Here is a 25,835-nt window from a genome sequence, read left to right as displayed (position 1 = left end):
TACTGAAGAACAACAGAAATTTTCTAAATTTCAAAGTTAAAAATACTAGAAGACTTATTTGAAATTATTTTTTGGTTTAGATTATAATTGACATAATAGTGTTGTAACAGTGTCCAAGTTTATGGTATCGATGTACAATGTTACCACATACTACCAGTACCAGAACTCATGATCCCACCCCTTACCATGTCACCTCTGGTCAAAGCTTTCTTCCTTCCCACCCTTCTCCTATTATTTGTTGATAGACAGTTATGAATTTAAAAGACACTGCACCTGAGTGTTTTTTTGTTTTTTGCTTTGTTTTGTTGGCACACTTGGTGATTCTCAGGACTTATTCCTGGCACTGAACTCAAGAATCACTCCTGACAGTACTCAGGAACTTTATATGGGATCCCAGAGACTTAAATAGTCCAGCCAAATGCACAGCAAGCATCATCCCCTCTGTAGTATCACTCTGGCCCTATGGATTTAGCAGATATTGTTGCCTTCCTTACATCACCATGTATTCAGAGCCTGCACCTATGTACCTGTGCTACTTCTCATGAAAATATTACTATAAGACTTGTTTATCATGCAATAATTATAAACCAGGTGATTTAATGAAATCCTCCACATACATGTGATTTATTATCTGTGATATTATTTAACAGACAACCATTATTCTAAAACATGATTGTTTTCTCTGAAATAATTTTCAATTTAAATGGACACTAATAAGAAAAGTTAAAAATAGAATTTATTAAGTTTAGTAGGATTTTTAGAATAAAATTCACCTTTGGAGGGTAAGACGTGCTAATTAAGTGAGTCTACACAGCTCTAGCATGTATTTTAAAATATAACTGTTCTACCTGGACTTTAGTAGAGCTTGGGACCTAAAATTAAAACCAACAAAAGCTGTAGTAAACAATGACTGAGTGAAAGTATATGACATCGGGGTTCACTGTTCTCTTGTAGTCTTGTCAGACAATCCCATTAGGCAGACAAGGGTTTAAAAGTTGATAAGATCTGTCCATCCAAATGTTATTTTCTTGCCTGTGGATTGCGAGAGAAGCTTATTGGCTATGAAAAATTATGGGAGAGATGCTGGATTATATGGAAGAGAGTGCCCTATAGCAAAGTAAGCATCTATGTTTGGAAATGGATGAAGGAAGGAAAGCTGAACTGCTCTCCGAAGAAAACGAATGAGGGTATGGTAGAGATACAAAGAACATTTTAAAAGCGAGTGTCAGGCTGGAGCCACAGCACAGCGGGTAGGGTGGTTGCCTGAAACGCAGCCTACCCGGGTTCGATTCCCAGCATCCCATATGGATCCCATATGGCCCCCTGAGCACTGCCAGGAGTAATTCCTGAGTGCAGAGCCAGAAGTCACACCTGTGTATTGCCTGGTGTGACCCAAAAAACAAACAAACAAACAAAAAAGCAAGTGTAGCCCATGGCAGATCAAAAATCAGTGTCAGTGTTGCAGACTTTGAGAAATGGACAGAGACTGATTGGAGATGCATTGCAGAGCTGTCAATCAATGCTTTCTTTCACACAGCACTTGCTTTGGCTAGAGTAGCAATGCCTCTGAGCACACACTTTGGAGAAGCTGCATCTCCTGAGACTGCCAGAGAGCCTGTGACTCAGAGATGGGGATAATCAGTGGAATCTTGTCCCTCTAATTTTCCCCTTTGAACACCTATTTAAATCAGAATTAACTCCTATTATCTGCATAAATTGCAGTGTCCTAAGATTTGTATATTCAGCATGTTAATCCTGCAGAGTTTATTTTTCTTTTCCTTTTTGAAAATTTGCTAAGAATTTGGATCAGATAAAAGTTTTAAAAAAATCAATATTTGGGTATCTATATACATTTTTGCTTACGTATTAAAAGTCATATAGGATATTTTATGATTTTCAAAAATTAAAAAAAGAAAGGTTCTTCTTAAATTGCTTCTTGCAGAGCAATTACTTTGAAGCCTTAGGTTAATTAGCTATCACCCATTTCTATTAGTTTTCTGCCTGAACAGCTTCCAATTTGAACTTCATAACTAAATGTAAGCATGAATCCCATCAGCTACAATCTGATCTATGGACTGTTTCATATATTCTCAAGGCCCATAACCCTGATGGGTTTAGAAAAAGGACATATGTCCTAAAATAACATGCTCAGTTTTGTCCACTTATTTTTCAAGGGCCTGCTGAGTCATGTACTTCAATTTCTTTTCCTTTTGCCCCTCTCTCTAGCAAAATTGTGAATTATTTTAATCTTGCTCACTTTATTTGTGCCCAAATTAAAATAAATACCACATTATTCATAAGAATCAAGTACATTTTTCCAATATTAGTTTCACAGTTTTAGCATGTTAAATCATCAGAAGTAAATAGAGTTGTTAAATGTATAAAAATCCTGCTTCCATTTAAAACAAACTTAGTCATTGTTGTTAGCTTAGTATAGATTGTTCCAGAACATTTCCAGGAAGGTAAATGCAGATTTTTTATTCAATAGAGAATATTTTATAAATGGAGTTAATCATATTATGCATGATTTTCTAATTATTAAACATATCAAAATGTAATTTTTAAATACTTATAATCTTTCTGTAAAATACTTCTAGTAATTTAAGTCTACAGGTATACTTTTGCACCATTTATTGATGACTGCAGTGTTTCATAGTGTACTACATTTATACTGCAATTTATCTTTTTAATTTTGGTTGGTTTTACTTTTTTTGGTTCCAAAGCTATCAAAACAACTCTGGGTGCATATACTCATGTGCTTCTAAAATAAGCTCCTTTAGGGGAATTCTAGAAATGGGGGAGTTTAGAACATTATATTTAGATACAGCTGAGCTGCCTTCATTAAGTGTAAAATTTCCTACTATAACTATGGTCTAATGTGTGTCTCATCTTCACCATGATTTTTAGCAATACTAGATTTTTCACATAGAAATTCTGCATATTAAATATTATCTTTGTATTTTCTCTTCTCTTATTAGAATTTGAATTGACATCATAAACTTTACCTTCATTCATAATTCTTCTTTTATAAACTATAACGTCATATCCTAAACATATATATTAAAGTGGAAGTTCCTAAACTTTCCTTTTTCATAAAGTCAAAATCACCCTTTGTTCTCTGTGAAAGTCTGTTATTATAAACAAGCAGAAAACACCTCCTAATTGGAAGAAAGTCTACGAGTATCCAGTCCCAAGGTACTGCCACTCATTGCAGGGTGGGATTATTCACTTGGGGAACAAAGGATACTTAGTCTATCAATTCTTCTATTTAGGATATGCGTGCTTAGGTTTCTGGTTATTCATATGTAATTCATATTCGTCTATTCTTATACATATATATTTCTAAATGAGACAGGTTCATATATATTCTTAAAAGCTAACTGAGTTTAGAAAGAGAGAGACAGACATAGAAAGACTGCACTCATCTATGGTATATAGAATATCAGAGTGGGAGACTAATACCCAAGAACTGTAGAAATAAGTACCAGGAGGTTGACCCCATGGCTTCGAGGCTGGCCTCACGTTCCGGGGAAAGGGCAACTCAGAGAAGCGATCACCAACTACATTGTAGTCGAAGGCCATGTGGGGGAAGGGAGTTGCGGGCTGAATGAGGGCTAGAGACTGAGCACAGCGGCCACTCAACACCTTTATTGCAAACCACAACAGCTAATTAGAGAGAGAGAACAGAAGGGAATGCGCTGCCACAGTGGCAGGGTGGGTTGGGGGGGAGATGGGATTGGGGAGGGTGGGAGGGACGCTGGGTTTACTGGTGGTGGAGAATGGGCACTGGTGAAGGAATGGGTTCCCGAACTTTGTATGAGGGAAGTATAAGCACAAAAGTGTATAAATCTGTAACTGTACCCTCACGGTGATTCTCTAATTAAAAATAAATAAATTATTAAAAAAAAAAGCTAACTGAGTTTATAAATCACAACTTGTTATTGAACTTATATTCTACATGTAAAATATCATTATTTCCACACATTGCCTATGATGAGCTCTCAGATTTATTCATCTATTCATCACATATGTCGTGCACTAGGGTGTAGGATAACATGGGGTTTGTCCTTTTAGAATTGCCGCAGAGAACTTAGTTTACCTTAAAGCAATGTCCTTTCTGTCTGGATACAGGAAGACAGTTAATATTATGCTTTGTAACTTAGGAGTTGATTGACTCCAATAATATTTACTCCTGGGCATCTGCTTTCTTGCTCAGTTGCCCTTATTTCCTAGCACCCCAAAAGCAGGGTCCCGATCAGGGACGGAATGGACCCAGGGCTAACTGTGAGCTACCCTGGCATCGAAATGGGTCAGGCCAAAGTGCCACAATACTCAACTACAAGTTGAGAACATGGTCATAGACAAATGCTGTCATGATCCAAAAGTAATGATGAGAGTAGTACCCTAATAGGGTTGGGGAGACTAACCTGGCCTGAGGACTGTGGTCTGGAATATATAGTGAATGTCCTCAGGAGGAACCAAACTTTAAGTCTGATATATATCTTACTGTGCTCATACAGAATGACATTGCTAGAAATTTTAGAAGTAAATTTGCTATAACTATTTAAGTGGATTACTAGCTGATGAAGGAAGAAAGCGACACATCCTTGTTTGGATCCTACCCTTGAGTGGATCTCCTAGTAATCTGGAGTAATCTCCTTAGATGGGATTTTGTTAATCTCCTGGAGAAATGGTTTTACCCCTCTTTGTTGATTTGTTAATGTTCAACCCACATTTGTGTCACCACCCTATGTAATTGCTATATAAACTAAGATTGTAAGGGGGAAAAGGAGCCGAGGTAAGACAAAAGAAAGGAGAAGAAACAGAAGTGGAGAGAACACTGAGGCAAGACTGAAGACACAGGAGAAGAGACAGAAGAGGAGAGAGAAGACATAGAAGCAGAGATAGAGAGAGGTCGGAAGAGACCAGAGGAGAGACTACAGAGACAGAGACAGAGATAGAGACAGACAGAAGAGAGCACAGTGGCATACACAGAAGCAGAACACAAGGAGGAGCCATCCGGTCTGGTCCATACATAGTTCGAGAGCACTGAACAGCAGCGGGGGTGGGGGGAGAGAGAGAGAGAGAGAGAGAGAGAGAGAGAGAGAGAGAGAGAGAGACGCTAGAGAGCCTGCGAACAAGCAACACACATACACACACAGATCATCTCCTCCTCCTGTGCATGTGTCTTTGTAATTTTTTACACTAGGGATAGAAATATTGAAAGAACGCATTATCCTGAGGCCAGAGAGATAGTTTGGAGCATCACGCACTTTCCTTACACACCTTCAAACTTTGGTTAGATTCTTGGTACCACATATGATCCCTGACACCCACCAGAAATGATTCCTGAACACAGAGCCAGGAGTAAGCTGTGGCCACCACTGCAAGTATGACCCAAATACAAAACAGAACACAACTCTATTCTCACCAGTCTTCTTGGATTTGACATGACAGTATGAGACAGCAAAGAAATAGAGATTATTACAATTTCGGGTTGAGAAGAGTTATGATTGGGGTAAGCCAGAGGTTGCCAAATTTATTTGACCAATGGCTCAGTTTTCAGCTGTGTGGATACTGGAAATCTGTCTCCTTCACATGAAGAAGCAGAAAGCACCCCCATAATTGCACCTCAGTTACTACTGCACCCTGGGTCTTCCACCAGCACAGCCACTTTGGAAAACAAGGAGTGCATTTTTGCTCTAAAGTTACTTGGAAGCCAGTTTAATCCAGATAGTGTAGTGCTTGTTTCTGGAAAACTCATCTTATGAAATCTGCACTGTATCTTGAATGGATTCAATCTGTGATAGCTTCTGAAAGCTTTGTGCATGTATTTTTCACACCTAACTTTTAATGTCTATCTAAAATCAAAATCAATTTATGCTTATAAAACACTAAAACTGATATGATTTGGGTCAGATTATCAACAAAATTTTAATAATAAAGATTGAGCTTTCTTCTTTTTATGTAAACATCTTGTTTCCTACATAGCAAAAGACAATGCAATAATAGTTTGTATAGCATTTAAAATATTTTTAATTATTTCGTTACATATGAACCACTTCCTTGACAACAAAAATGTCCACACTTGTATTGATCAGCTGCAAGACATATGTGCTACTATAATGACATGACTCCTTTTCATTATGTAAATATTCACATTTTTTAATATAACCTATACCTGGTTTGCTTTGCTGAGTATTTCCACAAAGGATATTTGTGCAGTATTGCTTCTTTTTAAAAGCTGTTTTCCACTGTATATGTGTGCCTTATTTTCTTTATCCATTCACCCATCAATGAATATTCAGATTGTTTTCGCTCCTTAAATATTCTAAAAATGTTTCAGTGGGCATGGGTGTGCAAGCATCGCATTGAAATCATGGTTTATATTCCTTTACATAAAGATCCAGAACTGGGATTTCTGGTTATGTTTATAGAGATATTTAATTAATTAATTTACTAGAATGGAATTTAAAAAGTTTGTTAAAAATAATTTAAATTATTTAATTTTTTGGAAATTAATTTTTACATATTCTCATTAGTGTTATAATGATTGAATTATTCATTTTTAATAAATCCTAGAGATTACATTTCTATAATGTGATTTCTAAATATTATTCAGACTACGTAACTAATTTTTTCACTGTAATGGACTGTTTAGCATAACAAAAGTTTTAAAGTTTAATGTGCTCTATTTAATCACTTTTTCTTCTTATAGGTCTTTGGTATAAAAAAGACTTTGGTCCGCAAGATATAGTATAGGGATTAATGTACTTGCCTTGCATGTGGTCATTCATTTTTTTTAATCCCTGGCACTGTATATGGTCTCCGGAGCACTCCCAGGAGTGACTCTTAAGTGCAGAGCCAGGATGAGGTCTGGGTATGGCCCAAAATTCCACCCCACCCCCAAACAAAGACTGAAACCTTTTTTTTTTCATAATCCATATACAACAGATACTATCCTATTTGTTTTTCTAAAAGTTTACTCATATTTTAAATTTCTCATTGAAAATAAAATCCCTTCTAAAAATATAGTTTGACTTAGCCTATTGCTATTTTTTTAAATCTTTGAATGATCAACTGTTCTAGCATCATTTGTTAATAAGTTCATATTTCCCCATGGATATACTTTACACCTTTGTCAAAATTATTTAGGAATGTTTTGTAGATTTATCTCTGAATTATCTCTTCTGCCCCATTGATCTATGTGTCTTTTTGTCCATGACAGGCTTGATTGCGCTAGTTACATAATCAGTCTTTAAATCAAATATACCGATTCTCCCACTTTCTGTTTTTCAAACGTATTCAGCAATGTTAGTTCCATTGCACTTACAAATACATTCAGCATGATCTTATTGATATTTATTATAATAAAAACTTAAAGAAATTAAACCTATGTATCTGTTTTGGGAAAACTGGTATTTTTGTTAGGTTGAAATTTCTATGCTAAAATATCAGTAAGTCGACATATTTAGTTTCTCCTTTTCTGCTTTGTCAAATTATATAGTGCATGAATTTCTAAATCTGATTCCAAAGTGGCAACATGTGGAGCTTCTCTGCACCAAATAATTCTGATATCATTCACAACAATAGTATGTTCAAACTCAACTCATTTCTGACAATAGATGCCAGGAGATAACCTCAGACTCCATATGAAGAAGATTAAATATCTTTAGAAAGTCTCCACGTTTAGTTGAAATTGGTCTTAGAATAAGCTTTTGAGGGATGGAGGGAACATTTATTTCCTGCACTAAACTGTGATTCCACCTTGTCACTTATTCCATCCAAATCAGAAGTTGTTTCATTCATTTTTCTGTCCTGAAATCTAGCACAGTGCTTGGTTTACATAGTAAAGTGGTTCCTCAGTGTAAATCAGAAGAACCATGGACATCTTCCTTGTATTTTATTTGCAACAATGGGTCTTCAGAACTCATGAAACCCATATACTCAATATCTTGTCATTTTATTATAAAAGGTATTAAAAGAAACAAATTAACACCCTAATGAAAAGATGCAGAGCAGTTGCCTGGTATTTCCTTGTCATCTCCAGGCACACTATTCTGCTCAGATATTTTGTGATTTCTAGACTTGAACCTAATCACAGTCTACCCAGTCCTTGGACACGAGTTACTGAATTATTGATTTAACCTTCAGTCCCTCTCATTTCCCTTAAGGTAGAGGGAATTGAAAATGAGAGTTGAAGACATTAAGGTTACAACACTTCAAGGATTCACCTGGTAGCAAGTATGTATACAATATTTATATATTATATAATATAATTGAAACATCTATGGATGTTTCTGTTAGTGCATCCACATAATAGACATTAAGAAACTTGCATCACTCAATATTATGAAAATTTCAAGAGTTTGGGGATCTGTGAGTAGAAAACTGGTCAAGATAAATATATTTTAGAAATGTATTTTCTCATCTAAATTATCAGGATCTGTTTTATAAACAGCATATTTTTATGAAAAATATAGTCTTTAACATATAAATTCTGTACATATTTGTTTTATCCAAATTTATATTATTCAATTTTTTTCTTAAATGAACATGAGAGGTAATATAATCCAATTTAAATGTTCAAAACTATGCATTTATACTTTACATATAGCTCATAACATTTTTTATTTATTTTCTTAGAGGCCACGTGATACTCTATAATCAAGGATTACTCCTGATGGTGTTCAGGGGAACTAATGTAATCACGGTATCACTGTCATCCCCGTTGTTCATGGATTTGCTCGAGTGGGCATCAGTAATGTCTTCATTATGAGATGTGTTACTGTTTTAGGCATATTGAATACAGCCAGGCTCTACCGTGCAGACGGGACACACTTGGTAGCTTGCATTGGTCTCTGAGAGGGACAGAGGAATCGAACCCAGGTCAGCTGCATGCAAGGCAAACGCCCTACCTGCTGTGCTGTCGCTCCAGCTCAACTAATATCATATTAGGGATAAAAGCCTAGATGGCAGTATGCAGGTAATCAATCACCTTACTCCTGTACTATCTCTCCTGACCCAGATTTTTTCTTTTTCAAATGGAAATTTATACAACTATTCATAATGTTGCTCCTTTGTTAAGATAGGGGGAGAATTTTTTGTGCTAGACATTAAAGTTCTCAAAAAGGAAATTTCTTAAAGCGCATGTTGCAGACAAGTAAATGAGTAATGTGGTTGAATCTTATTAACATTTGAGTTTGATAGATAGTTTTGCATGTGTTTAATATAAAGGAAATAGAAAAATAGAGATCAGGGAGATAGTACAGACTTTCAGGCCACTGACCCAGGTTCTGTTCTCAACTTCAAGCTGGATGTAGCATGAATATAGTTTTTCTATTCTATGCCAAGAGTGGGAGCCCTGAGTACAGAACCTGGAGTAAACTCTGAGTGCAACCAGGAGGGGAAGGATGTCCTTTTGTTTGTTGGTTTTTTTGGGGAGGGGTTACGGGCACATCTGGCAATGCTCAGAAGTTACTCCTGGCTCTGCACTCAGGAATCACTCCTGGTGGTGCTCAGGGGACCATGTGGGATGCTGGGGATCGAACCCAGATAGACCAAGTAGATTCCAAGAAAGGCAAGCACCTCACCCACTATACTATCGCACCAGCCCCTGATTTTTATTCTAAATTAAGTTTTTTAAAATTTTAATTATTTTGGTGAAGGAAGATCGTTTTTACTTTTTTTTTGGGGGGGGGAGGGTGCCGCACACTGGGGGATGCTCAAGGGTTACTCCTGGCTCTGCTGAGGAATTACTCCTGGCGCTGCTCGCACCATATGGGATGCAGGGAATTGAACTCCAGGTCTGCCCTGACAAGGCAAACTCCATACCCACTGTACTATCACCCCTGAAGCAAGATAGTCTTTATCAGTTTATTTAGAAAGATATGAAGGGAAGGAGACAGGAGTACATGTTTAAGATAGAACAGCGACTTCTCTAGAGGGACATAGAGCCAGTCAAGTAGGGAACATGGGCGTGAAGGGTAAGCCTGGCTTCCTTTTAAAATCAGGCTTCTCATAATGCCAAAAATTATATATAGAGAGTATGGGGAATATTGTCTGCCATGGAGGCAGGGGGAGGGTGGGAAACAGAGGGTATACCCGGAATATTGGTTGTGGGGAATGTGCACTGGTGGAGGGACGGATGTTTGATCATTGTGTGATTGTAACCCAAACATGAAAGCTTGTAACTATCTCACGGCAATTCAATAAAATTAAAAAATAAAAATAAAATAAAAAAATTAAAAAGCAAAGTCCTGTTTAGTGCTACTTTAACTGTATCCTAACATTTTTACATTATGCATCATATTTCAACCTAAAATGCTTTTTACTTCCTTTGAATGTTCCCTTTTTATCCCATTTTATTACATAAGTAAGATCCTTAGTTTGCAGATCTTTGGAAAGTTTCCTTTTTATTTTCTGCTAGTGATGTCTAACTTGGTTCCATGAAAACAAAGAACAAGCTTTATATTACTTTAATTCAAAAAACTTAAAGTTCCATTGTGTTAATTGTGGTCTACCTTAGTATAACTTCCTCTGGTAATTGAAATTAATGTACATTCTAGTGCTCTGAATGGATTTTCATAAAAGCTTGTTTTCATAAAAGGCTTATGTTCTTAGACTCTACATCCTTGGCTGATCTTCACCTATGCCTGGTTGCCCTTTTTTTTCTCCCTGACTGTTTATAGTATTTTTGTTGTTACTAGGTTTTACCTTAAGTATCATAAACATAGCACATTGAACCTGGGTTTATGCAACATGGAATCAAACAGCTCTTTGCATCTTGTAGAATGATTCCGTTTGCAAAATTTGGAAAGGTTTCTAGTTATTATTTTCTTGAGCAATTGGTGAGTCCTGCTTTCTTTTTTTCATAACTACAGATACACACTTGTGAGATCCCATTTTAGAGCCTGAGTTCTTGAGACACTATTCATTTTTTATTTTTGAACCACAGCCAGCTGGAAGTTCTTATGCCTCACTAGTGACTAATGCTCTCTTTCTTTAAAACAAACTTACATCAACCTTTTCCGTGTTCTGACTAATTTCTTCACATCTTAGATATCTGACTTCTCTGTTCTCATCATTCTACTTTTGAGCCTATCAAATAGGCACTTCATCAGATATTGTACATTTCCTGTACTTTTCAAGTCTAACACACTTATTTGTTTCTTCTTTATCTGACCTCTTTTGAGGAAATTTAATACTTTATATGCATCGAAATATGTTTCAGACAGGGACTGGAGAGATCATACAGTAGGTTTCATGCTTCCATTGCACATGGCAAACTTGGGTTCAAATATCAGACATCTAAGTGGTTTCTTCAGCACTACCAGGAATAATTCCTGATTGTAGAGCCAGGAATAATGCCTAAGCATAATCAGATGTAGTCCAAAAACAAACAAAAAATATCTTTCATTTTTTTGCATTACTTAGGGTTTTATTATAATGGCTTTAAAATGTCGCAAAATTTTAAAATCTCTTTCACCTAGTGCTGGCATTCATGTTATTTGTAATACAATCTGAGGACTTACTGCTTCTTGATTGGAACATTTTTATTGAAACTTGAATGATTTCCTGTTTCATTAGGAGATTCTTCATTTTATTAACAATCTGTGTATCTTGTCTTTTATTTCCCAGGTAGAAAAAAGCACTGATGCTTCTGCATTGATCATTAGAAGGAAAAAAAAGTGCATGTTCCCTAATTATCCACCAATAAAAAGAGCTAAATTGTTGTTGGGATTAGAGTGAACATGTTGACTACTCTCCACAGACCTCTTCTGATCCCACTCAGCTAGAAGTTTGTTACTGTGAAGGGCGTGTCAAATATCCCTCCTGTAAGATGCTGAGATGTGTATTCTAGCTTAGTACGCATGAACGAGAATCTTCACCGAGTATTCCTTGGTGTAAGGAAAAATGTGAGTCACTTACATTTATCTGTGGTTTGTGGCTATATATTAACTAAATTGTAGTGTAAAACACTAAGTTTTCTGTTTTCCTGCTTGTCTTCTCTTGGTTATGTAGCAAAGAATGAATACCTTTTGATGCTGTTCTATTTTTGAGAGCCAGAAAACTAGCAAAAATGTCCCTGATGGCCAGTGGTTATAGCTCAGAAGGCACATGAATTGCATGAACAAGGCCTCAGGTTAGAAACCTGACATCAATTCAAGTCCAGTATAGCCCTGATAAAGTAGTACCTGGAAAGATTCCATCCCTAAATGAAAAAATTGTTCTTCATACATCAAGGTTCTCAATGTCAAGTACCTATCATTTTTATTTTGTCTTGCTCAGCTGCAGGTTCTCACTGGTATTATAAAATTATTCTTAAATCAGAGTGTAGTGATAATACACAATCTCAAGAATACTAAGAACTACTGATTTGTAGTAATTCCCAAATAGTATTTGGACAATATTTCAATAAAGACATGAAGCAGGCAAATTAAATTGGCATTGTCTAGTTCAAGTGCTGGCATTCATGATATTAAAAAAAAAAATCCTTTCCTTTCCATTGTTTTTGCAATAACCAAAATTTGCTCAGGGTTGCATTGCTCACATAGCGGCTTGCAGTACTTACACACTCGCTGGCTATGGGTTGTGCTCTTTAGTTGTGAGCCTCCTGCTTCTTTCATTTGTAATATTATCCAGGGGTCACACATCACTCTGTAGAACTCTCTCACTCTGGTTCCAGTACTTTCCCAGTGTAGCACAGATTTTATGTGTGGTGTTCACCCACTCTTGATTACAGTGATCACAAATGGTGATGCCACCAGGATTGCACTCAGCGTTTTTGGGTCCTGACTGGGATTTACCCAGAGTCCCACACTTGCAGGAAATAAAATTTGCCATCTGGCTGCCCAGATAGGTCCCCTCTGTTCTTGCTTTTTATTTCATTTCATTAAATTATTTTCATTTTGTTCACATTCACCTGGAAAAAAATATTTTGAGGTCTTGATTTTTCAGGAAAATTCTTTTCATAAAGACTGGTTGGCTGTTTATAAAAATTAACTTCTATTAAACAGTTTATGCAAATCATTACAAATGCTGGATTGGGGAGGGATTTATGTATGGTTTATAATTTGTAATGTCTCTGTCCAGGTTCTGTGTAACTCATGGATTATTTGTTACTTATAAACCAAAAGTGTATTTTTATTTTCTCTAAATGTCTGCACAGAAGAAAAGAAAAACTACTCGCAAATGAACTAAAGTTTTATGATGACTGACTGAAATGAGAGAAAGGATAAATTAAATGATGCATCACTAACACAATGACTACTTACTCTAGACATTTTGCATTCTTTAAAGTCATATTTTTAACCCAATGAATTTCAACAAAATGAATTTTTTCTTAATTATTGAAAATTTTAAGTGATAAATGAAAATTTTCCTTTGTATTGTAAATCTCTCTCACTGTGACAAATTACTTGAAAACGTCTTACTTTTAACTTGAAGGAAGAAATTTCTTCTTCTAAATACCCTACCCATAGCGAATATAAAGTAACAGAATGGGAGACTAACACCCAAGAATACTAGAGATAAGTACCAAGAGGAGCACTCCACAGCTTGGAAGCTGACCTCACACGCTAGGTGAGGAAGCAGCTTTGATAGAGAAGGGATCACCAAACAAAGGGTGCTAGGCGGGCCCACTAGGGATGGGAGATAAAGAGAGAGTGAGCAAATGGGAATGCCTTGCCACATAGGCAGGGTGGGGTGAAGGGGACAAGGTGGGGGTGGTGGGAGAGATGCTGCGACCATTGGTGGTGGAAAATGGGCACTGGTGGAGGGATGGGCACTCGATCATTGTATGACTAAAATGCAAACATAAGAACCTGTAAGTCTGTAACTTTGTCTCACGGTGATTCACTAATAAAATAAAATAAAATAAATTTTAAAAATACCTACAGCATTTATTATTTGTGGAATTTCCTTTTGGACAGTGAAACTACTGATGAAAACTTCATAAAACATTATTAAACAATTAAACTAGATGATGGGGCAGAGACATGGTTACAAAATTTCCCTTGTATGCATCAGACCCAAGTTCAACCTCTAACCAAGCACACATCCCCTAACCCTTCCAGGCATGACCTCTGAGTACCAGGCCAGCCAGGAATAAATCTTGAGCAAACTGGCTATAGCCAAAAAACAAGCAACAACAGAAAAACATTCTAAAATATAAATATTAACTATGAATTTGCTAAGTTTATTATAAACCCTGGACGGGAGCGATAGCTCAGCGGGTAGTGCGTTCATCTTTCACGCGGCCCACCCAAGTTAGATTCTTCTACCCCTCTCAGAGAATCTGGTAAGAGTATCTCGCCAGAACAGCAGAGACTGGCAAGCTACCCATGGTATATTCGATATGCCAAAAACAATAACAACAAGTCTTACAATGGGGATGTTACTGGTGCCTGCTCAAACAAATCAATGAACAATGGGATGACAGTACTACAGTTTAAAACACCCTATCAGAAACTTTCCCCATTATGAGTTTCTTTCCTCCTATAATTCCATAGGCAGATAAAATATTGATGTAGAATATATTTGTAATGTTTGCTGAATCCATGATCTCCATCTATCATTATATAACCGTATGCCTTGTTTGCCATAAAGTTCCTAAACCAGTAAAGGAACTTTCTATACATGCCAGACATCCTGCTAAGTTCCACAAATACATACCAAATGCAACAGAAGTGTTGCCGTTATTAAACTTCTTATTCGAGTCAATTGAATTCTTTACCTTCAGTCTTATTATGACCCTAATTATGACCCTACTTTTCAATGCAGTTAATATATTTTTTCCACTCAAGCGCATGCATATGTGTGTATGTGTGTTGTAATGATTTTGAGCTTTTAGTTATATACCTTGTTTTAATTCTATGGGGGCCATGCCGAGGCGTGCTCAGGGCTTACACTGATTTCTGGCTATTTGCTCTTGGGAAACTGGCAGTATTCAGGTGACCCTATTCGAGGCCCAGTAGAGGACCCAGATTTTCCATATACAAGGCAAGTGTCTTACTCTCTTTGCCTCTTTAACTCCTCTTTCAGTCCTTTTTATCATTGTTATTGTTATTGTTAATTTTATAGTCCACATCCAGCTGATCTCAAAGCTAACTTCTAGCTCTGAATCAAAGGATCTCTCCTGAAGGACCCAAGATAACTTTAAATTTGCAGTTTAAATTTTCCCCCAAAGAATACTATTTTATTGTGTATCATCTTTCTGTCTATTTTCGTTTCTCTAATAAATTGAAATATATTTCATAGTATCATTAAAATTCTAGTTTTTCAGTGAGTCACAGAATCTGAAGCCAAATATCCTGGTTTCATAACTCAGCACTCCTTTTATACAAATGACTCAATCTTATTTTTCCCCTGCTTCTACAACCATAAAATGAGATCATAAATGCACCTCTTGGATTGAACATGGAGCCTAAGAGATAGGTCTCTTGCCTTGCACTCTGCAAACCCAGGTTTGATTCTTAGCACCACATATTGTACGCAGACTCTGTCAAGAGCTAATCTTGAGTACTGCCACGTGTGGTTCCCAAGCATACACACAGAGAAAAAGAAAAAGAAATTAATTAAAAAGGTTAAATGTCAACAAGTACAGACCTCTTGAACACTATTTTAAACATAGTGTATATTTATGCATTCTCTTTTTTCCTTTCATCCTATTTATTCTTTATAATTATTGTTAGTTATACTCCAATAAATTACATCATTGACTATGAATTATAACACTCAAATTTAAATAAATATTCCAGAATATACTAAGACCAATTTCTTAGAAATATAAAAAATATCTATCACCCTATGAATCAGATTATTAGCATGTTTCCTGTGTCTTGTTCCACAAATTGCTAAAAATTTGTTTGATATTTTTGTTCCAAGTTTCTATCCTTATGGTCCATAAATTTAGGCAGCATGCAGATTTAGTAGTATTAAAATAATTATAAATAATTTTTGTAGGATAACATGGGTTTGTCCTCTCCTCCTTGCCGCAAGAAGCTTTGGTTTATTGGGTTACTCCCATCACAGTGCTCCCATTCTTCTGTGTTTATTTGTAACTTCTTTCTTTGTGCTCTATTCACTTGTAAATATTGTTTTGCTCTTCTCCTTAAGTCATTTGCATAGTTTATTCAGAGCAATGTTCTTTTTTTTTATGGGCACAGGATGACAGTAAAAGCTATGCTTTGTAAGTTTGTAAGTATGCTTTGGGAGTAAATTGACTCTCAGTGATATTTACCTCCTGGGCATCTGTTCTCTCAACTTAAGCCTTAGTTGCCCTTACTTCCTAGCCCCCCGAAAGCAGGGTCTCTATGACCAGGGCATGGACCCAGGGGATTGGCCCAGGGCAAGTCGGTGAGCTATGAGCTACCCTGGCATCAAAATGGGCCTGGCCAAAGTGCCGTAATGCTTAACTATAAGTTAAGAGCCTAATCATGGACAAATTCTGTCATGATCCAAAAACTAATAACTAGATTCGGACCCTGCTAGGGTTAGGAATGATTAATCTGGCCTGAGCACTGTAGTCTGAGTCTGTGGCAAGATGTTCCCAGGAGAGCTGCCCTACAAGCCTCAAGGTATTTCTTACTGTGTCCATACTAAAATGACTAATATTAATATGTTAATTAAGATGTTAGGAGAAAAGGAACACCCCTGGATGTGTTTTGGCCCTTGAGCCTGATGAGCAATCAGGAAGAGATTTCTTAAGTTGATTTTGCTACCAGAGTGGGTGTAGCTTGGCCCCAGAAGATGAGGGAGGAGTGGGGGAGAGGCTGAAAAAGAGAGTCAGGGAGTCCTTGGGTAAGAAATAGAGTCAGAATCCAGTGGTCAGAGTCATAAAATCCAGAGAGTTGGGACTGAGGAATGAGGGGCTAAAATGGAAGAGTGTGTGAGATGGGAGAAACGGGAGATTGAATAAACGGCAACTAATCAGCATCCAGCTTGGTCCTTGTTCTCCCTTCGCCTGCCCATCACCAATAGCCGTCCCGATCCAGTTCACACACAGTGGCTCAAGAGCACCGAATGCTGGCGGTGAGAGACAGCCTCCTGGAGAGCCCGCAAACACACAGCCTTTTGTGCGCATCTTTTTTACAATTATAATGTCCTTGTGAATTTATTTCTGTACCATTTTGACATAATCTTTAGATCTGTCAGTGGTTATATTATAGCATCTACTCTCTCTGATGTTTGTAGTTTACTTTCGGTTTTTTGTAATTTAATGCCTGTACTTATTTAGTCATGATAGATTTATTATGTCATGTTTAATTTTCCTTTGCTCATAGGGTAATCTTAACCAGAGTATTTTATCTATTCAAATTTAATATAATCATATATATAGATATACATATATTTGTTTTCTGTTTGTTTCATTTGTTGTTTCTTTCAGTTCTACTTTTGTCTGCTTTGGTATTAATCAAATAATAATCTCATTGCACTTTTCTCTCTATTTGCTTGTTAGAATGCTATTTTGTTAGTGAAAATACTAGAATAAAATAGATACATTTGACTGTTAGTGATCACTCTTGTGTTAATACTAGTTAAACTTATTCTTAATTTATAGGGCAGTAAATAGTTGAGAAAGATTCAATTTCTCAGGATAACTAGAAAGTGGTAATGACTAGTTCTAGACAAATTCAGAAATTTATTTTGTTAACACTTCAAGCTAATATTTCTGGTGACACTCAAAGGGATCCTACTATTGTTTTATCCAAATAATTCACTAAGATTTGCTGAATATTTATGCTTATTAACATTTCATTATTCCATATAGGTTTACTTCTGTTTGAAACAAATTCCCTATTATATGAATTGATTTTTATTAACATTGCACTTAATTTGATTCTTTGGGTTCTATGCTTTTTTATTCCTTTTGGTTGAGAGGGGCATAACTGGGCATAATCAGAGGTTACTCCTCATTCCGTGCTCAGGAATTATTCCTAAAGGGACTAGGTGGGGTGACTCAAGGAGATCATATGGGATACCAGGGATGGAACCCAGTTAGTCCACATGAAGGCAGACACCCTATCTGATCTGCTGTCTCTCCAGCTGTATGATTTTGTGCATTTTGATATTTGTCTTTTATGAAACAGTTACTCTAGTACAAGGTACTTCACTAGCACTATATATGGAAATTGCTCTGTTTCACGTTATGTCTTTATGTTATTTATCACCGTTCACTGAAATATCAGTATCCTTTTATTCAAGACATAGATAATAAAAAAGTCTGTGTCTAAAAAATATAAAAATAATCAACTGAAATAAACGTTTGGAAAAAATGTCAAATGGACTCATTACTTGAAAACAATTACATTAATTAAGCATGGGATTTTGTGTCTAGTGTATTGAACATTAGATTTTTGCAGAAAAAGTTACAGAACTTCAATCCTTAAACTTTAGACTATAAGGACAAAATAGACATAAACAGGTATCTGAGAGAGAGTATGGGGTAAAGGGTCTTGTCTTGTGCCTGGCTAACTCAGGTCTGATCCCACTGCATATGATCCCTTTCAGCATGACCTAGAATGATTCCTTAGCACAGAACTAGAAATAAGCCATGAGCACTGTAGGGAGTGATCTAATATCCTCCCCTGGTAAACATGATAATTTATAAACATATGACAACTATTAGAACAGAAGTCATTAAAAACTATCAAAATATATCAATCACATCAGTCTACTGGCATTTTATAACTACCGATACATTTCTAGATATGTGTACTCAGACAATTTTGCATATCTAAAATATCTATTCCTTTGTAGCTTGAGGATAAAAAAGAAATAGTAATTTTCTTTACTGAGTTTATTGGATTTTTATGTTATAATATCCATATGGTTATTTGTCCATTTCATCTGGTGTAGCCACGATTTTCCATAATATCAGCCTTGCATAAAAGGCAAAAGCATTTTCCAGAGGCATTTGAAGTGTACTAAAACAGGAGCAACAAGAAGAAAAATGCAATAAATGATTCATTGATAAAAGAACAATTAGGTACAAAATTTGCCTCTTCAGAGTAGAAATCATCAAACAATAGAGGAAAGCTTATCAGCCTGGAAAATGAAACTATCTTAGATAAATATTATCAAATCTATGTAAACATCAGACTGTAATGTCAAAGGGAATAAACTGATGGTCTGTCACTCCAAGCTTCAAAATGTGATTTTATAATGCATTTCAAAAGAAAAAAATTACGATTATGGGCAGTCCATCAGGATCTATCAGAAATTTAATTTCAAGAAAAAATCAGTAAGATTTAAGTTAAATTTTAAAATTAGCTAATTAATACCAAAGAAGTGTTGAATTAAAAGGATAATTTACTTAGTTATCAAGCATTAGGATTAAATAAAATATTGTTTTATAATATCTTAGTATTAAAATTTTTAATTTTCCTAAATTATAGGTTTTATTAGTATGTGGTCACAGAGGCCATATATTATCTTTAAAGGTAGACACATTAAATATTTTCTTCAAGTACTTAAGTATATTTTAAAATTATATTTTGAAAGCATCTAATTAATATGATTTCCATCATAATTTGTAACTAATATTTTAATTTTCTTTTGACCTTTAGCCACTAAAATGGACATTAATCATAACATTCCTCATAAACCATATATACTCTAAATTTAATTCTTATTGATAATTGTTTCACTGTCTTTGGATAATCATAAAGGCCCATTCTCCTCAGACTGTTTTATTGGACTTTTGAATAAATTTTAATTAAAACTGATTTTTAGTTTACATTATTCCTTTCCTCACAGTGAAATGTGTGTCATCTCACTGCTTTTTTTGCCTTTTCATACTCAGAAGTTTATACTGTTTTTTAAAAATAGTGTTTTTTTCATAGACATGTATATCACTTATGAGCTAGATGGCTCTGTTGAGTTTAATCATTCCAATACTACTGTGGTCTGTAAAATAATAATAAATAATGATAGCAATTACCAAAGAGAATTCTAACGTAAATTCCTAGATAATTTCAAAAAGTGACTATTATTTACTCCTCTAAAAAGTAATAGTTATACCTTTCTGACCTTGAATTGTTTTTATTTCTACAATATACTAAATCTTATAGAGAATAATGTCAAATATTCCAATATTGCAGATTCTAAAGCCGGTAATGACATTAAGCTTCAGATATCTTGTTTTCCTGACCAGTATGCAAAAAAAATTTTTTTAAATATCTATTAGAGGCTTAATTTTTCAGGCCCATGTTCTCCTTGAGCATTTTTCTTCCTTGTTTGCCTCTATGGTCCCTGTTTCTTTACTCACTTTTCCACTATTTCCACTCAAGAGAAGCCTGTGTTTTCTTAAATGTTACCTCTCCCTTTCTATTCTTTCATATCTTCCTAAACACAATAAAAGAAATATTTATTGAAGCACAAAGTTTCAATAAAAAACTTTGCTTTACCAAGTAAATAAATAAACATGTATTAGTTAATAAAATAGAACATATTAATGGGCTATGTCCATTAATATAGTTACTGGAATATATATATATATTTATGTGTATATATATATGGCCACTTATGATAACTTTAAAATAAAGATCATTTTTGATTGCATTATTTTTTCAGATGTATATCCCCAGTCTTCTTTATTTTACTTTGTATGAATTTACATGTGGTATTTACATTGTATTTTACTAATATTGGTTATCCAACCACATAGCTAAGAAATAAATGTAAAAACAGGTAAGTGTCATTGAAATATATTGTTTGTTTTTAATTTTTCCAAAGGACATCCCAATTGGTGTCAGAAGGCCTCTGGCCCCTCAGTAATTTGTGGTAAACAGGGCCCATGGTTTAGTGGTGAGGATCTAAGGTTGGTATGATATTACCACTGTCAGGGTGGTTACCTTGCATGCTGCTGACCCTGGTAAGTTTCTCCCAGCACCACAGGAGCCAGCGCTTAGCACTGCCAGGTGTGCAACCTCCCCCACCCACCCCCCAAAATAAAATAAAACAAATATGAGGACCAGAGGATGTAGTAATACTCAAAACTTGTGATTTCAGGCCTTGTAATGCTCCAGGGTCACACCTGTTGGTGTTTTGGACTCTTCAATGCTGGGGTACCTGGAGCTGCCAGTGAGAACAAGGGCTGACCATTTTCTAGGCATTTACTTTAACCTTTGCACTTTATCTCTGGTTAGAAGATGGAATTTTATGTCCTATCATTTGGTACTGATATACCTTTAGGCAAACTATTTTCTAATCTTAATGTGCAAAAATAAAATTCAACATCAAAGACAAAAATTAAAATTGTCATAAACAGGAAAATGAGCATTAGGATAACTTTAGATTGACAGGTATTATTTTCTGGTAAAATATTTATTAATATTGTACAACTTTAGTATTTACAACTTTAAATATTTTACTGTTGGATTAAAACATTGGTTTCTACCAATTTCTGTTGTAAGTAATGCCATGTGGACTGGGGTTATCATTTATCTTGCTATATATCAAAAATTCATAATTAAATATTGACAATTGTTTAATGATTAAAACTATCAAACACATAACCTGTAGTTAAGGAACCAACATTATATAATTATTCTAAATTACTGATAAACATCAGAACAAGTGATAAACGAACCAATGTTATCCTGAGACTCAAGACATGGAACCTATGTAGGATACTGGCTTTCAATCTAAGCTCAAATTAAAAAATCATCAAAATATATAGTGTTTTTTTTATACCACCTATAGTAATAATGAAAACTACTAAACCAATTGATCATAAAATCATCATAATTTGGGGGATCAAATTATAGCATGGGTCCAGGTGGGTGGGGTTTTTGCCTTGTTTATATGATCAACCTGAGTTCAAATGCCAGCCCCCCCTATGGTTCCCCAAACCCACCAGGATTTATCCCCAATTATAGAGCCAGGATAAGCCCCGGTCACTTCAGGGTATGGCACCCTCCACCACCCCAAAAGTTAGAAATCTCTTCTGATTTTATTCTGTCACTATCACTGTCACTTCGTTGCTCATCGATCAGCTTGAGAGGGCAAAAGTAACGTCTCCATTGTGAGACTTGTTTTTACTGGTTTTGGCATATCGAATATCCCACGGGTATCTTGCCAGGCTCTGCCCTGAGGGTGAGATACTCTTGTTAGCTTGCCAGGCTCTCTGAGAGGGGCTGAGGAATCGAACCGAGGTCAGCCGCATACAAGGCAAGCGTCCTACCACTGTGCTATTGCTCCTTAAATACATGAATAACTTTCTTATCAGGGCAGGACAAAGTTGACAAGAGCCATGAAAAGAAAGATTTGACTACCCCCACTTCGAACCCCACCCCATTAAATAAAGGATTAAAACAATTACCTCTGTATCTGAAAGTACACACATGTATCTTATAGACATATATATTTTATATACACATATGTATATATTTTACACAATACATTTTTTTCTCTGTGTATGTGCTTTCTTGCAGGACTCTGACTTCTGAATTCTCTATATCTCTTAAACTATACAATTCAATCTAGATGTTAACTTACTTTCTCTAATCAAATATTTAATTAATAACATGATAGGAATAGCAAGGAAAGCACAAAAATAAACATTATGTATCTTTATATTGTATTCTGAAGCGGAGGGCAGGTTAAGGGTTAAATTTTCCTTTGTAACTGTTTGACTGCTTTGAAAGAGGTTTTCTTCGGAGACCTATGGCTGGGCAGGAAACTGTCACCAAAAGAGTCAACAAACTGCTCTAGGAACTGTATGCAAACATTTGCAGGGAAACAGTTAACAGTCAACAAATGTTGAGATAAGCAAATGAAGCGACCTATCTGTGATCCCCTTTGATCTATAGGTTTGATTTCACTTTGATGCTGCAATATGTGTGATTTTCCCTTTTCCCCAAAAAGGGTATAAAAACAGCCTGCTTTTTGGAGTTCGGGGCCTTCGGCTATGCCACGCTATTAATGTACAGTTGAAGGTCCCAATATAGCTATATTGGCTTAAATAAACCCCATGCGTTTACAGAAAGAGTTGTCTTGGTTGTGTTCTTTTGTCTCTCTGAGCCTCCCCCGGGCAGAGATCTGCCGCCCCTAACAATTCCATATATGAGAGAGATCATCTACTACTTGTCTTACTTTCTGTCTCACGTCACTTAGCATGATACACTACAGTTTCATCCAAATTACAGTAAAATGTAAACTTCTATCTATTGTCAGAGTTGAGTAGTATTCCATGGTGTATATGTACCACAATTTCTTTATACACACATCTGTGTCTTGGCACTCAGTTTGCTTCCAGATCTTGGCTAATGTAAATAATGATGATGAACATACATATGTGCATGTACTTTTAAATTAATTTTCTGTGTTTGGGTGGGTAGATATTCAAGAATAGAACAGCTGAGTCATATGGAAATTCTATGAATTTTTTGAGAAGTCACTGAGAGTTTTCATATGAGGCTGAACCAGGAGATAATCCCACCAGCAGAAAATGAGAATATCTTTTTAATACATGCCTATCAGCATATATTCCAGAGTATTATTATTATTATTTTCATTTTAGATTAGTTTTCCTTTTCTTCCCCTCTAGGGTAGATGGGATGGGGGGAGGGGTGTTGGCATACCAGAGCCAGTGGTGATAAGTGTTTACTATGAGTTCTGTGTTCAGAAATCACTTTTTTCTTTTTTTGGTCACACTTGGCAGTGCACAGGGGTTACTCCTGGCTTGCACTCAGGAATTACTCCTGGCAGAGCAAGGGGGACTATATGGTTTGCTGGGAATTGAACCTGGGTTGGCCGTGTGCAAGACAAATGCTCTACTCACTGTGCTATCCCTCCAGCCTCCAGAAATCACTTCTGACAGTGCTTGGGTAACTATATGAGGTGCCAGGGGTTGAACTAGACTTGGGCATATGCAAGCAAACAACTAAACACCTGTATTATCTCTCCAGCTGCTTTCTTGACCTTTTGATATAAACCTTTCTAAACTTACATAGTGAAATCTCATTGTTGTTTTGATTTGCACATCTTTGATAATGAGAATGCAGTTCAGCAATGCCCAGTGGAAACAGGGTCTAAGATAAGATCACAGAACTTGCCATTGTGGACACTAGGATTTATAAAGGGAAGGAGATTGTAGGACAATGGCGGGATCCTGACACACTGAGGAGGGTGTTGATGTAGCAGCACTGCAAGCTTAAAACAATGCTTTCAAGACTGTCGCAAGTGGATGTAAAATGAACCCAATTTCCTATGTCCTATTGCCAGTTGCCAAGTTGATGTAGGCAGGCAGGCAGATAGGGAAGGCCCCCTCCACAGGCGATGGCAGTAAATATTCAGAGAAATAATAGCTCTGAAGTTGCAATGGTCAACCTTGCAGAAAACAGCAAATAAGTCCTGATAAGACTCTCCTCCCCTGGTGCCAGCAACTGACCCTGAGGAGATTGGAACCCTCCCCATGAAGGAAGTTCAAGTTCAAACCCTCAGACCCTGACCTTAATCCGATTAACTTTAATGATTCAGCCGGAAGAAGAACCTTTCTGACTGAGACATCCCGAAAAGATACTCTATAAAAGCCACCTTGAACAAAGGAAGGGTGCACATATGTTGCTCAAGCCCATTTGCTGCTTGCCTCTACGTGACTGACCACATGTGATGCCTGAGCACATGCATCACCCGCATCTCCCCTCTTGAGTTGTGGACTTTCATGCTCTCCTGCCTAATTCTGGGATGTGTATAGGGGTTTCTTTGCCCTTGAAGAAGCCCAGGTTCTCTCTTGAGCACGTTACTCTTCAGTCTTTCCCACTTTCTTTCCCTCCTTCCCTTCAAAACGTCCAAATAAAATCTTTTTTACTTCACTGGTTTGCTACTCCTGAAATTCCATTCTGTGAGACAAGAACCTGGTAACCCTGGGTCTCCCCGGTGGCAGAAGAGGGTCTGGAGAAAGTGACCTTCTTTCTCCTCCCCACATCACATAAGTCACCCATGCGGCCCACTGACATCAAAGAGTACTTCCTTTTTAGCTGTGATCATCTTCACTCTATCGCTGTATCACTGTCATCACGTTGCTCATCGATTTGCTTGAGCGGGCTCCAGTAACATCTCCATTGTGAGACTTGTTGTTACTGTTTTTGGCATATCGAATATGCCAAGGTAGCTTGCAGGCTCTGTCCTGTGGGGTGATCATCTTAGCTGTTAAAATTCTTACAAGTCCTAGGTTTTCTCCGTAAGCCTGGGAGCCCATCATTTGCTGATCTAAGCCTTAGGCCAAAGATAAAGGTTGTACCTAGGGAGTGGTTAAATCTGGAACAACCCCCACCAGCCTAAGTGGAAGCAAGATGTTCATCTGGTTTTAGAAAAAAAAGGGGGGGGGCTACATTAACAAAATCTTCAGGGAAACAAATGCAAAGCATCTGATATTTTCTTTCTTAAGAAACACATCGGACAACCTGGGTTCGATTCCCATTCCATAGTGTCTCTCCCCCCGCCCCCACCAGCACTGCCAGGAGTGATTCCTGAGTTAGCCAGGAGTCAGCCCTGAGCATCACTGGGTGTGAACAAAAGAAAAAAAAAAAAAAAGAAACCAAGAAACCACATAATCCACTTTTTCTATGAAACCCCTTACAAAAGAACCAGACTTAATTTAGCCCTATGCTATGCTAAATTATTTCCTTTGCCTGGGGGTTTCTCATAATTTTCTATAAACTTTTATTTCTACTTCTAAATCTGAGCATCTTTATTCTTTAATATTTTCATTTTTGAAAATATTGAAGAACCTGGAAACCTGTTCAATGCAGGCTGTCTGCCACTGGTTTTGCACTGCTATGATATCTTAATCAATAGAGAAATTAATTGTCATCCAAACAATGAAA

General features: G+C 36.5%; 1 protein-coding gene across 2 annotated transcripts in view; it reads right to left on the bottom strand.

The window, feature by feature from the left end:
• The window catches only part of CSMD3 (CUB and Sushi multiple domains 3), a 1,180,343-nt gene that overhangs the window by 1,027,773 nt on the left and 126,735 nt on the right, over nucleotides 1-25,835 (bottom strand). The gene's annotated exons all lie outside the window — the stretch shown is intronic.

The sequence above is a fragment of the Sorex araneus genome, chromosome 2 (assembly GCF_027595985.1).
Source record: "Sorex araneus isolate mSorAra2 chromosome 2, mSorAra2.pri, whole genome shotgun sequence".
In the NCBI taxonomy this organism is placed as follows: domain Eukaryota; kingdom Metazoa; phylum Chordata; class Mammalia; order Eulipotyphla; family Soricidae; genus Sorex; species Sorex araneus.
This window is presented reverse-complemented; position numbering and strand designations above follow the sequence as displayed.